At 38.8% G+C, this 8,766-nt stretch overlaps 1 pseudogene across 1 annotated transcript; it reads right to left on the bottom strand.

The window, feature by feature from the left end:
- Positions 1–6,912: 6,912 nt before the first annotated feature.
- On the bottom strand, positions 6,913–8,417 carry LOC309548986 (carbohydrate sulfotransferase 12-like; annotated as a pseudogene). The gene has a single exon. The product of its transcript is annotated as a carbohydrate sulfotransferase 12-like (transcript).
- Positions 8,418–8,766: the final 349 nt, after the last annotated feature.

Raw genomic sequence — 8,766 nt, 5'->3', positions numbered from 1 at the left:
AAGAGAGGGGACCACTCCAGAAAGGTCAAGGTGATCCAAGAGCGAGCTAACCCAGAGTGTTACTATAAAAGGGGGCGCCAAGTTGTAAAGCCCTGAAGATTAGGGGTTAAAGGGGGCGCCAGAAAGGGCCCTGAAGTTGCTCAGCAGTACAGTCTACTTTATAGGACAGCTACCTCAGGAAAGGTGTGCCTTAGGAAGCTATAGGACTCTTTCACAGTCAAAAGGCAAAGTAAATTAGGTGGGCTAGAAGTGACTAGCTCAACTCAGTGTTACTCAGCATTTAACCAGCGTTAAGCAGCATTTAACCAGCGTTAAACAGCATTTATCAGATCCTCCCTGCTTATTGTGCATAGTTTAGTTGTGTTGGAGTATCCCACTCATCCCTTCTCCAATACAAGTTCCTAATAATACATAAAAAACCAAAAAAACTGGACTGGTCCTTTGTCTGAGGTAAGACCGCTTGGAAACATGTCTGAATGTTCTAGTGTTGCTAATGGTAACCCAGGGGAACCCATAATCAGCAGCTCCCAAGGGAGTAGTGCTACACTTGATAAAGAACTTTATTTATTTTTTATCAAGTTCCTATGGGTAAAGTTCCGCTTTCCATGATCTTTAAACTTTTATTGCAGCATGTCAGATAAAAAGGACATCAATGCTAAAGATCTGCTGTGTCTCAGTTCTGATATTGGACTAGACAGTTGAAGTGACTACTGTCTTCTCAGGAGATAAAGATAGATTAAAGCTCCTTTCACACGGGCTTTCTGATCAGGTCCGACTGTCAGTTTTTCAGGTGGACCGGATCGAATGCTCCATGCAGCCCTATGGAGCAGCAGATGTCAGCGGAGATATCTCCGCTGACACCCACTGCTATCCGATCCAATCCTGTCCGTGAAATCCGGACGGATGGAAACCCTATTTTCCATCTGTCTGGAGGATCGGATCAGATAAGATCGGATGAAAATGGAAAGGCGGTCCGTTCTCATACGATCTTCCATAGAGGAGAGCAGGGTTCTGACATAGCCATCTCTGCACACAGAGTGGAGACTGAGCTGTCATCCGCCTGCTCAGCGGGGACCGGCAAATCGATCCCCACTGAGCAAAACGTACTCCGTTGGGCCTAACATAGATTAAGCACACACCAGATTTTTACTTATGGAGCGAGAGGCTACACCTGCGCAGATGGCACCTAAACAGGGATAGAATCAGAGTGTGGTACACAGTCAACAGGCAATATAAGAATCATTGACAGGCAAAAGATCACAGTAGGTGGTGAACAAGCATAGTCAAATAGACAAATACAAGCTGGAGCCAGTAAACTGAGACACAGGAGAACAGGAAATAACATCTGATCAGAGCTAAATAGTGAACTTGATTAACAGATTGGTCAGAAACCTATCCTGTGGGTGCTATATAACCAGTAGAGGTGTTACAGCAAAGTCTAAACCTCCCAGTACTGGAAGAAAGCATGTTATGGAAAGCAACTAGAGACCTTATGCTAATAGCTAATAGAACAACAAGTAACAGATCTGATTTACTGCTGAGCTGTGATACAGATATATTCCTATTAAAAAAAAATGAGAGAGAGAGATCAATGGTCCTTAAAACAAGCTAAAAGCAGAAACCTTAGATCTGAATAGAGCTAAATGTTGGTCCAGCCTTAGCCATTTTTCCATCCTCCACTACTACTTTTTATGTTTTTGTTTTCTTATGTCAAGTGCGTTACACATTCAAGAACATTATTCTGAACGAATATAACAAGTTCTTTTTAATTGATTAATTTCTTTTTAACAGCATATACCAGTCATAGTGAATACAGACTACAATAGAGAATACATACGTATATGTATTCACAAGAAATGTATTCACAGTAAATAGTTAGACTTGAGGTAAAACAAAAAGATAACTTTCACATAAAATACAAACTTCAGTGATTAATGCAATTGTGATAATTGGCTCAGTGATAAAAGTAAAAAGAAAGCCGGATTAATTTTTCTCAGGAATAGTAGAAACCATAGACCAATGTTCTAGATATCAAACCAAAATTGTCTGCGAATTGCGCAGTCAACAGTCACTCCGCTGCAGTTGGAGTGAGAATCGGTTATGCAAAACGGGAGACTAAATTGCTAATATTGCGCTAAATTGGTACTAATAAAAAACGTAGAAATACAAAAATCTGTTTTTATAGAAAAATCTATTATGGTTAATATGACTGGGACTGTAATCTAGTTACCCTTAGCATAAAATGCAAAGCATATAAGGAAAGAAATAAGCAATAGGAAAAATAAAAATCAAATAATCAGCAATGTATATTTACCACTTTAAAATGGCTGCTGGCTTAAAATGGTCATTACCAGAGTCCTTAAGATGGCTGCCTTTCTCAAAATGGTGGCCGGTTAGGGAGGAGTTGCGTCTGGCGTCCTTCAAAGTTTCAAGTGAGGGATGGAGTATGTATGAATGATTATGGATGTAGTAGCGTATGTGTTGAAATGTATTGAAGTGTTGTAGTGACAGAGTGTGTCCATCTCACATCTGGGTTCCTTTGTATTTTGTGTTGAACAAAAGGGCCGTAAAAATTATAATAATCCGAACCCAGAGGGATGAAATTCTTTCCCATTAGTTGGGATTTCTTAACCATTAACTGGTGGGGTTATTGGTGACACCTCTAGTCACCCAGTGTATTGGATATTAAAATTATATGAGAAGTTCTTCATTTAGTTATAATCATAAAAACAATATGAGAATCTGTCCATACTCTCATGGTACAGGCGTGGCCATCTGATATATTAAGGATGCATTATTAATACAGTATATATTGATTAGGAATAACTGATTTACCCAGATACGTCATATTTTACATTTAGTAGCATTAAAAACCATGTGGATACATATATATTTATACATACATTGCTACACGACAACTGGTATATGTAAACTTTTCTATATCTGGGTTATTTTCAATCAGAATATTAGCTACTAGGTGATTCTTATGTTAGCAAACAATACAATCATGATTTGGGATATATTCTGACCATTATATACTACCTAATCTAATAGATATACTGTAATTCTGAAATAGAAGATTATCCATATAACCATAATCTCTACATCCCCTCTTGGTATATGATGGATCATGGGAGTTGTAGGTACTTACGATCATATTCTCAAATATTTTTAAAATATTGTCTGATTAATGTGCATTGGTGACAAGCAAAGAGAAGAAAAGTTGAGGGAAGTTGAGAAGAAAATACAATCTCCTTTGGTGACCAGAGGATTTAGCTTTTAATCTCAAAAATGTGTAAATAATGGCTAAACAATTTCAACAAATAAAGCAATGTGTCCTTGAAACCTAAGGGATTTTGACTGAAATAGTGATGAGGTCATTTGAGGCCTCAAAGTTCACAATTCTTGACCTGTAATATGAAAAATGTATGTCTATTTTTTATTATAAGTCTGACATAATCCCCCTTTGATAAATGTATTCAATTGCTGTAGCAGTTTGAGATAGTTTATCAATGGCAGGCTCTTGACGAAATAGGACTGTATTCTTACTTAAAAAAATTTGTTAAGAACATGATGATTCCGTACTGCGGATATGGTATATTTGAATGGGGTGTAGACACCTGCATGTAGGTGTAGTGACTTCAGTAGAAAAGCATTGTGACTCTGAGTGAGGTGTGGAATCCAAGGGTTGTCATCTGTTGGTCAGTGGAACGTGGATCCCTCCGGGCACCTTTGCCTTTGACTGTTTTGATGGGTTCGTCATGGTAGACCGGCCATCAGGGGTATCCCGGGGTCCTTCACACTGTACCCCCCTTTGGGTGTCTCAGACACCTCGGACTCTCAGTTTCCTACTTACTTCATGGATCTCTTAGTCCTATAAAGGCAAACAGATTCCATGAGAAAATGATGCATACAGTTTTCATATATAACTTTTGGTTGACATTTCAATGTGAGGTTGGTATCCTGAGCTTCCTCAGAGTACCCCTTTAGTCCACCGTGTAATCAGGCTTTTATCTGACCACCATGGAAGGCGAGACTATACATGCAACCTTTCCCAGGGGAGAATGACTTCTGGGGCTCATTAACAATGGGACGTATTCATCGCCATGGATATCACACACTGAATAATTGAAACAGTAATATAATCGTTTTATCATCATTCATCTTCTACTTGGGAGGAAGGAAAATATATCCCCCCTTTGGGGCATCAATGCAATTCATTTTAGGCAATAAAACTACCTGACATTGATGACTCCTCATTGGTTACTGTAATACAACCTTTAACTTCTTGACTTCATTAACGTCATTAGGGTTTGGTCCTCCTTGGCATCACCGTCTTTGGCGATTTTTCAAAATGTGCCTGCTTTGAGCGACCTGTTTGAGTCAGAGGGATGAAGTGACCACTGAAAAATAGGAGGGTAGTTCGTATCTAACGACCAAGATCCCCTGGCAGGGATTTCAGGATCCTTAATACTGTGACCTGGGGATAAAATGGTGTTAGAACCTCTGTCTCCTATGCCTCCATTCAGTGTATCCCTCTGATTCCTGGCCACTTGGGCATTTAAGGATTTTGTGGCCCTTGGCTGGCCACATGATTTGCTTCTAAAGAGGGATTTGTTTTGTTCTGGGCTGCAGTGCCCTGAGTTAACCAAGTGATCATCTGATCCAACTTGGCATCTACTCTGCTTAAAACCTCTTTAGAATTGGATTGTTGACCCCGCCTTCTGTGCTGCCTATGTCTCTCGGATTCAGACAGATTGGACAGATCCCCGTCAGAACCACTTGCTCTGTTCTGGCGTGGGGGTCTGGGCCTTAATGGTAAATAAATAGTTAGACTTGAGGTGACACAATAAGATAACTTTCACATAAAATACAAACTTCAGTGATAAATGCAATTGTGATAAGTGGCTCAGTGATAAAAGTAAAAAGAAAGCAGGATTACGTTTTCCCAGGAATAGTAGAAACCATAGACCAACAGACGAAAATTGTCTGTGAACTGCGCAGCCAACAGTCACTCCGCTGCAGTTGGAGTGAGAATCGGCCATGCAAAACAGGAGACTAAATCGCTAATATTGCGCTAAATTGCTACTAATAAAAAACGTAGAAATACAAAAATCAGTTTTTAGAGAAAAATCTACTATGGTTAATATGACTGGGACTGTAATCTAGTTATCCTTAGCATAAAATTCAAAGCATATAAGGAAAGAAATAAACAATAGGAAAAATAATAATCAAGTAATCAGCAATATATATTTACCACTTTAAAATGGCTGCTGGCTTAAAATAGGTCGTTACCAGAGTCTTTAAGATGGCTGCCTTTCCCAAAATGGTGGCCGGTTAGGGAGGAGTTTCGTCTGGCGTCCTTCAAAGTTTCAAGTGAGGGATGGAGCAAGATGGAGTATGTATGAGTTAGTATGAGTATGGATGGAGTAGCGTGTGTGTTGAAGTGTATTGAAGTGTTGTAGTGATGTAATGTGTCCATCTCACATCTGGGTTCCTTTTTATTTTGTGTTGAACTAAAGGGCCGTACAAATTATAATAAACCAAACCCAGAAGGAGGGACTTCTTTCCCATTGGTCGGGATTACTTAACCAATAACTGGTGGGGTTATTGGGCGACACCTCTACTAGTCACCCAGTGTATTGGATATTAAAATGATATGATAAATTCTTCATTTAGTTATAATCATAAAAACAATATGAGAATCTGTCCATATTCTCATGGTACAGACGTGGCCATCTGATATTTCCGTCATGTATCTATGTAAGGATTAGGTCTGGTAACGCTGTTTAATAAGGATGCATTATTAATACAGTATATATTGATTAGGAATAACTGATTTACCCAGATACTATATATTTTACATTTAGTAGCGTTAAAAACCATGTGGATACATATATATTTATACATATATTGCTATTCGACAACTGGAATCAGAATATTATCTATTAGGGGATTCTTATGTTAGCAAACTAAACAATCATGATTTGGGATATATTCTGACCAATTATATACTACCATCTAATATATATACTGTAATTCTCAAATAGAAAATTATCCATATAACCATAATCTCTACATCCCCTCTTGGTATATGATGGACCATGGGAGTTGTAGGTACTTATGATCATATTCGCAAATATTTTTAAAATATTGTCTGATTAATGTGCATTGGTGATAAGCAAAGAGAAGAAAAGTTGAGGGCTATCTGTATTTGACTTTCCCAGAATTGAGACAATAGTCTGGTAATTGAATAACCCATTAAACTGCTTTCTCCTTGAGATCTGTTGTCTTGTAGCTCTCCTCCTCCCATGATGTCTCACCTGGGATAAACAATGTAGCCTTTTGTCCCTCCCGAGTATTATATTCAAGGTTTTCCAAATACAATCTCCTTTGGTGACCAGAGGATGTAGCTTTTTATGTCAAAGGCGTGTAAATAATGGCTAAACAAGTTCAACAAATAAAGCAATGTGTCCTTGAAACCTAAGGGATTTTGACTGAAATAGTGATGAGGTCATTTGCGGCCTCAAAGTTCACAATTCTTGACCTGTAATATGAAAAACGTATGGCTATTTTGTATTGTAAGTCTTGCACTTACACTATTTACAGATTATCATTTTTTTCAACAACCATCTTCTACTTTACTCCATCAGGTACTCATTGCACACAACTTTAAATAGTTTAAATAATATATTAATTTATAAAATAACAGTAAAAAACATTTCTGAGAACTCTGCCCGAGAAGGTAGGTCTGCAAAGTAAGTTTATAGCCCCATTTTTTTTTTTTTTTTTGTTAAAATGTAGAATTTTAAAAGAATTCCGTCTTTAAAAATTTGCCATCACGAGCCATAAATAAGAGTTGTGAAATCCCTTGTTGAGCATGAAATGTAAAGTAGAGAAACTTGTAGAAAATTTATTTTTTTTCCCGTTCCAGGAAAACCTGACAAAAGACAGACAAACATTGTTAATTTTTGGTATTGAAAATATTCTCTTTGACCGTTTTATACATTTAGAAGGTTTTCTGGTTTAGGGTATCCAAAAAGAAAAAAGTCTGGTTCATATAGTTTGTAGAGCTTTTGTCTCCATTCAAGAGGGATTTTGGAGAACCAGTCCTCCTCCCAGCTACTAGCAGTCCTGTTCCGATAACTGGGAGGAAACTGGAAGAGGGAGTCTATGTTTAACTGCCTTAAAAGTTGAGATGCGTCTTCATCAAGAGCTTCCAACTTGCCTATAAAATCATAATCAATATGGCAAGGATGAAAAGGCGGTAAATTTGACGCCAGTGTTCGTTGAAAGGCTGCTGTTCTTTAGTCCAGGGATCTAAAAGGTACTGAATAAACTGAGAGAAATATGGTTTGGCTCCTAAGGAAAAGGCCTCTCCTGCATTAGTGGGAACACTGGTTCTGTTGGAGAAGCGGGTCAAGATGGGTATAGTTAAACTCTGGTAGAAGTCTTCATTTTCAAGCTCAAACTTACTGCGGAAGGCAGAGATAAGATAAACAAAATGCTCTCGTACAAAGATAAATTTGGTGTATTTTTTCAATTTGATCTTCATCATGTGCCTAGAGAACTTCCCATACCTTCGCCAGAACTTGTTAAAAGTTAAGTGACTATTGGTATTGTGGACATCCTCACGAGGAATCAGTAGGGGGTCTTCGTAGGCAACACCCTTTCTGTCCAAGAGACTCTCACTCAAGACAATCATTACCCACTTCCAGTTGGTACAGGCTACTTTCGGAACGTAGCAATAAATAACACCATGTCGATCATCCACTATTAGGTGATCCAATTCCTTGTTCGGAATATCATCAAACTCCCGATTTTTTGTCGGGTAATTGAAGTTTGAATTGCCACAGTACCTGTGCAAAATTAATTTTCTCTCCTGCTGCACCAGTTCCTGATATTGCACAGCCTCCTCAAGTTTTGTTTTAGAAGACCAGTCATAGCCCCTAACATTTTCCTCCAAGCTATTTGGTCCTTTCAAGGTCTCTTTTTCACCCTTTGCGCTTTGAAAATCATCCTTTACGGTCGCAAAATTAAGAAAGCCATCCAAAAACCTGTCAATGTCAGAGGCATGTTCGCTTTCTTCTGTGCTTGGAGAGGTTGTTGTATGCTCCCCACCTGAGTGTGCAGGGAAGGATTTGGAGAAGGAAGTGTGAAGATTAAAATTGGCGGTTCCAACATTGTCCCAGTAAACGATGATAAAAAGGATCATAAAAACAGAACCCAGTACCACCACCAAGCAAAACAAGCGTGATTTAGTCATTCTTGTGCAAACTGTCTTGTCAAACTTCTTGTCACAATGCTTTTACAAAATGGCTCCCCATTCTGAGTCTGATGAAATCCACCTGCGGCCCCCCTAGGGTGACACACACTCCATGCCTGCAGCTGATCATCCTCATGTAGCCGGAGGATAAAAACACTCCGCTCCGCTCCGATCTCCAGCCTGCTATCACCACCCCACTATCCAGCTAAACAGATTAGCATTTTTTTAACCACTTTCCACTCAGTGAAAAGCCACCCAGTGAAAGCATTTACAGTATTTCACAAAAGTGAGTACACCCCTCACATTTTTGTAAATGTTTTATTATATATTTTCATGTGACATCACTGAAGAAATGACACTTTGCTACAATGTAAAGTAGTGAGTGAACAGATTGTATAACAGTGTAAATTTGCTGTCCCCTCAAAATAACTCAACACACAGCCATTAATGTCTAAACTGCTGGCAACAAAAGTGGGTACTCCCCTAAGTGAAAATGTCCA

Source organism: Pelophylax lessonae, assembly GCF_965119305.1.
Source record: "Pelophylax lessonae genome assembly, chromosome: 3".
Taxonomy (NCBI): Eukaryota; Metazoa; Chordata; class Amphibia; order Anura; family Ranidae; genus Pelophylax; species Pelophylax lessonae.
Note: the sequence above shows the minus strand (reverse complement) of the source record. Positions and strands in the feature narration are given on the sequence as shown.